The following is a 6,494-nucleotide window of genomic DNA, read 5'->3' as shown; positions in this document are numbered from 1 at the left end:
CAGGAATGCAATGAACAACACAGTTTAGCATTCACATAAACAACAACAGGATTCTGCTCTAATTCAAAAAGAAGTGGCAATGGCAACCTATCTGTCACACCTCCACCTCTTAAAACCAGAAAAATGTCCCCATCACTCTGTCCCTCTGCTTCACAAATATGACACTCACTGTTATGGACATTAAAAGAAAGTTTCTGCAGCCCATAACTGCAAGACACAGATAGGATCTTTCCTCTGCATTTGCCAAATGGAAAGGGTGTGAAATGAGCTTGTTAGCCTTTTAATGATTAAAAACAAAGTTAATTGTGATGGAACACTAACCACAATTATGGTAATCAACTCTTAAATGGGAATGAATTCTTAATATTAGATTCAATTTTGTTAATGAGAAACTGGATTTAAGAACTGCTACTTGATTAACTAACCAAGAGATGTAAAGAAGCAAGGAAAGCCTGAACATAATACAACACTCAAATCCTTTTGGGAAAGGGTAAATACTATAATATCAAGTAGGACACAAAAAGCAGTTGTACTCTGCAACCACCCACTACTAAATGCATTTGGGAAAGGACGCACACCAGCAGGGGAACGCGTTCGATCGGGAGAAGCAAGAGGTGGTTCTATCTTGGAGCAAGCAAACAAAAGCAACATGATACAGGTGTCAAGAGGCCTTGGAGGGAGGAGGCAGAGTTCAAATTTAAGGGTTATAGGACATGGCTAATCTGCCTCTATAGTGGTGCTCGTTTGAGGCACTGCAGGTACTGCCTTGTGTAAACCAGTAATTTTCTCAGAACATCACAAACTTCACTTATTCCCAGACTGTGAACACAGATAGCAGGGACCTCTGAAACTGGATGTCTAAACTTAAGTAATACTTGTTTTCCAAGCAGTGGCAAAGGCCCTGAAAACATCGGATTTTTTTTTCCCCATCCCATTCTTGGCATTTCAGCACAGTGAGCACCTAGGAAGGGCTGCCGATCATTATGCCTTGGGGAAATCCTGTGAGAAAAGTGTTTATGCCAAACAGGTCTGTAAACATCTGGCTATGCAGCGTACATTTAGGCTGGATGGTCCTCTTACTCAGGAAAGATGTGTTTGCTGCTTTAACATAATAAATGATTACCTTATTTTTATTATTATTAGGGAAGCCCTTGGGGACTATACCTGGGCTCGCAGTGCTTGCAGCTCTCAGCTTTGCATTTCCTAGGAGCACCAGTTGCATTAAAATCAAATAGATGAGTTCCACTTCACACGTAAGAAGCATCAAAAGCCAATGCGACTCCCTAAAGAGTTGGAGGCAAACCAGCCCTGGGACTCATGGTGCTCCTCAAAGCCACTGGCGGCTCTGCTGCCACGGGCCTCAACACCATGAAGATCCCTGACGCAACTGTGGCAATGCCAGGAGAGCAGTGCCCTGAGCCACAGGTGTGCCAAGCACCTGCTGGGGACACAGGACTGACTTTGTAGCCACCCTTACTCCCAGGGACATCACTACCACAGACCAGCTTGCCACTGTCTTTGTTGCAGGTTAGTGCTGCTTCGTGGCACCACACAACCTGCTTAATTGGAATTCATGATGACTTTGGTAGTGGCAATTTGGATTTGATTTCTGGTGTTTATTTGTGAATTTTATCTGGGTAGATGTGATTTCGACAAGTGGCTTAATCTACAGTTTTCTCTCCATTTTTAATAGAAACCAGCCTAAATTTTCACACATGTAATTTTTCTTGAAGAGTATCTTTTTGCCCACAGATCCTTCCTTGAACAAGGGGCATAGATCAGAAAAAAAACAGATGCCAAATTATGACACAGGGAGAGACATCTGCAGATAAGAATTTTCTTTGTTTGCCTTTTATGCTGGGGAACAAAACCTGCCTGAAGCTGTATAGTATGCAGACATCTAGCGGTTGGAAAATATAATGCAATTAAACATCTTTACAGGACACCTGTAAAAATTTTGCAGAGTCACATCATCACCTGAAGGCCAGATACCTTGGGTCCTGTTGAGAACAGATTCTTTGGTTCTGCAAGTCCTTTTTTCATTCGTTATTGCCCTAGTCATGGTTATTTTGAGAAGCTCTGGCCTTGTGTGTTTCTAGGATTTCATTTTAAATTGTGTGGAACTGGAGTGGTCAAAACATAAAATGCCAAGAAACCAGGAAGGTTCAAAATGCTGCGACACATCTGCTAAATCACAGCCTATAATTTCACACTGAGACTCATGCACTTGATAATCATTACTGGCTTCCCTGCCAAGAGCACACAGCTCTCAGGGTTTTTTGTGTTTGTTTTCTTTTATTTGTCTCTTGAGTAAACATCTCCTTATCTATGTGAATTACTACACGTTTCTAAGCAATTAATAAATCTTTCTGCTACCTTTGCTTTGCATTTTTTTTCTTCTTGTTCAGCCACACATATGATTATCCAACTAAACAGACCAAGCTTTTTCCTAATTATGATTCAGGATAATGAAATTCACTTCCCACTGACCTACAGTGCATCAAAAAAATCTGGTATCTTCACAACATGAGGTTAAACACACATTTTCCAGAATTGCTTTATACCTGCTATTTAAAATATTGCTGACATGGTGTATCTTATGCAGTTGTATGTGTTTCACTGACTTACCATAGCTTACATCTGTTTTGTGCTCACCACTGTCAGATGTTTACATGCGAGACACTTCAGAAAGCACTGTTTGTAGTGTATATTTACGTTAAAGGCTAAGGGATGCATGGAGTTTATGTCTATGTAAGAGCAAGATGTTTTTGACTCCTTCTCAGATACAAACATCACCCTAAATAATAAGCACAAGAGTTGCTTATATGCTTGAAGAAGTGCTTTACTTCTTAAAAGAATGAAGTTTGTGTTATGACCTTATTTCTTTATTGTCTTCTGAGGGGGCAGGACGGGAGCAACCCAACGCAGGGAAAGTGGTGAAGAATCAGGGTTTAGGACAATGATTGGTGCCCAAGAACAAGCAGCCAGTTCCCTGGCACTGGCAGGAGAGGGGCAGGAGAGCAGCAGACTTGGGGAACAAGGCTTGCTAGATGTGGTTTCTAATTGCTGATTTGGAAGCTGGCTGTGAGTTAGTCAGTTGGTTTTACCCAACAGAGAATGGGCCAATTCCAACACAATCGAGTCGAGATGGAAATAGAGAAGGAATATTTCCACCGCATCCCTGCTAGAGAAAAGGACAGTTAAGGAAGTTTCTTTATGCTGTTTTTGCTTTATGCTATCTCTATGGGATTTTTTTCTTTGTTACTCAAGGCTTAAATAGCTCATTGTATACATTATATGGCAAGTTCTTTTCAATTTTATCTAATATTTCCCCTTCTTATACCCCATCTTTGGTAGTTTGCCTGATATTTGGGGAGGAGAAGGACCTTTTGGGATCAAGATGGGGTCAGGCTCTGGGGAAGACCAAGTAAAAATAAAGAGCTGCCACTGCCTCTGTACACATCATGGTAAGAACACTGGTGAGAAGGATGTGAAGATACTGGACAGAAGCATCACAACAAATGACACAGCACTGAAAAACAAACCTTGCAATAGGAGTCATCATCTCAGCAAATTTATCAGGGAGAAGACTGAAAAGGTGACCTGACTACTGAGTCAATGCTGGGTTTTTAAGTTTGCAGATAAGGTGATAATAAGTTCTCCTGGACAAGGACCACATGTGTGGCAGGTCAATATGAAGAGTATCTCTCTAACACGGCTGACTGCTGAGCCTTTTTCTTATGCCTGGCATCATACAGATAGCCTGTCAGTGATCAAAAATGAATATCCCTCAGGTGATACAGGGCAGAAGGCATTTGCAAAGTGAGTGTAAAGATAAGTTCATTAATAGATCTAAAGCATTCAAACGAATACTGTAAGAGAGAAAGCCCCAAGAGCAAAAGAATTATTATGTCTTCAGAGCAAGCCTCAAACAGCATTCAGTATAAAGGACCTGGGACTGAATAATGAATGATGGGGGAGAAGAGAAGGTACTTTAACACATGTTCATTAAGCAAAGTGAAAAATACCCAATCATACAAATACCAATAGTGTATGTATAGTGCTGGTATATGTATAGCGCTGGTGAACTGAGTTAGGCACACAGTCTTCATACTGGAATTTCTTAGCTTTAATTAGAAGCTTTAAAATTAATTTTAAATTGTCCTTTTTTAAGAACGGTTTTTCTATGTATAACTTTCTAAAGATACAAATATACACACCGATGTGTGCTTACAATGACAGTTATGATTTCATAAATAAATATGCACATAAACACTTCCAAATACATCCTCCATGGTCCAGGCTCAGGAGATGTGGTGGGTGGTTCTCCAGCTGCCTGACATTTCAGCAGGCAGCACTGGTGTATGAAGGAAGAACACATCAAGTTTGACTCCATGGCTGATAATGCCACCATGAAACTCCACCAAGGAGGATTTGTCGTCTTTACAGAGTCCTCAACCCTAAGAGAGCATCTTCCCCTTTTCCTCTGCAGCCATCATTCATCATAGGGTTATCCCATTTCTACAAGGAAGGAAGCTTCTTTTCATTCTCACTGGAGTTGATGTGACAACCATGAAAGGCTTAATTTGTACAAGGCCATTACTGCACCAGTGCTGTGCCCACCAGTCAAACTCAATGAAGGCAAGTCTGAGCTTACGGTATCTGCACCCTGGCTGGCTCTGGAGAACACTGATGTATATGACTTCTTGTGAAGCTGCCTGTGCATGGATCTGCCCGTCCTCATTGCTTCTTCAGTCTCAGCAAAATGCAGCTGAAATTTCTTAGGAAAATTATTTTTACTTTGTGTTGTCCTGTTATTAAGCATTTTTAACTCTTCAGCAACATTAGCCTTCAATTACCCTCTGGGATTCAGGAACACCAATGAATCGACCTTTAGGAGACAGGCAGGGATGCTTGCCAGGGACCACTCATTTCCTGTCAGACTCACTGTTCTAGTTCACGCCTGTTTCTATACACAGCTACCATACCATGCTTGCCACTGTAATGTCTGGAATCAAGTCTGTCCTTTAACCCACACTAATTTATGCCTGGTCACCTCCCAGGTGTATTTTGGGAACAGATCTAGTATTCATTATTGCTCCACTTGTGCAATGCAAAGGAAACATGGGAGCCAGGGCAGAAGGCCGCTGTAGGGAAGCTCAGTGCTCTCTGATCTGAACTGACAGGAGCTCAGGATCACAGCCCAGGGTGCAAAGCCCATTGCACCATAGTCTGAATACAAGCTAAGAGTTTTAAGCCTCTTTGTTTTCCTGGGAGCTCCAGAAAACTGAAGAGGAACTCAAAGAAATGTCACCTGCAGAGGGAAGGTCATTGACAGCAGACGTCCTGCCCCAGACCACCTGCCTTCTCCCAGCAGCTGGATTTCTTCTCATTCCCTGTACCATCCCAAAGTTTACTGGAAGGCTGCAGAGCAAGCTTGTGCCTCATGAAGCCTGTAGCTGCTTTGAAGTATTATGTCATTAATTTCTTAATCAACAAGTGTGCTCAACACCTTGTGGAAAGTTCTAATTCGTACTTCTAATAAATCTTTAAAATTATGTGGAACATCACAGACATTAATACTTACCTTTAAAAATACTTCCAGTGCAAATAGCAATCTCATTCTGAAGAATTTCAGTAGCTGTAGGCTTGAAGAGGAAATTATTAATTTAGGGCCTTGCACTACCCTCAGAACAACTTTATCAGTTTTTCTGATTTCTTAAAAATGTTAATATAAAGGCAGGCATGGGGAAACTCTAATTGGAAAGTAGCAGAGCCCCATCACGCTCAGTAAAACCTCTCCTGGGTGCAGTGTAACTGAAGTAATACACAGAGAGCCCTTCCTGCAAATTCCTCCCTGCGGATTCCTACCAAAACCAGAAAGACTAATTTAACTTTCTCAACACACCACAAATGTGGGTTGACCAATCTGTAATTAGAATGGGTGTGTTTTGTGAATTAATTTGTTGTTATAATTAGATCTGGTTTTAAAGACAAAATACAGTTTTAAGTATTTTTACCAGTGGGATTTTTTTTCTCTTTCAAAGCCAAATCTATAAAAAAAAGTCTCACAAATGTTGAAGCAAATTTACTAACCTCAGTTCTTCAGTAGTAGTATTTATGCGACTAGAAGTTCACTGCACAAGGCATTGCAGGAAAGAACAGCAAACACAGGAAGGGAGCACAGGAAAGGGAAATAATGGACTTAAATTTTTCAGTGGAGACATTACATCATTTGCTTTGCAATGTATCTGTATTTCACAGCCAGAATAATATCAGCCGGCTCCAAGATAAGGAACACATTTATTTAGAGAATAGATCTAGTTCAAATTTCATCATAATGTCAATATTTTCCATATTAATACTACAGTTCCTCTCAGTTAATACGCAGTAGTTAATAATATGTTGTGTGCAAAGGGTATGGATTTTCCAAATGAGCTGTGCATAAAACCTGGGAATTGCCAAGTTCAGAACATGGTTCACTCCACTTGTGG

The sequence above is a fragment of the Phaethon lepturus genome, unplaced genomic scaffold (genome assembly GCF_000687285.1).
Source record: "Phaethon lepturus isolate BGI_N335 unplaced genomic scaffold, ASM68728v1 scaffold11658, whole genome shotgun sequence".
NCBI lineage: Eukaryota > Metazoa > Chordata > Aves > Phaethontiformes > Phaethontidae > Phaethon > Phaethon lepturus.
Note: the sequence above shows the minus strand (reverse complement) of the source record.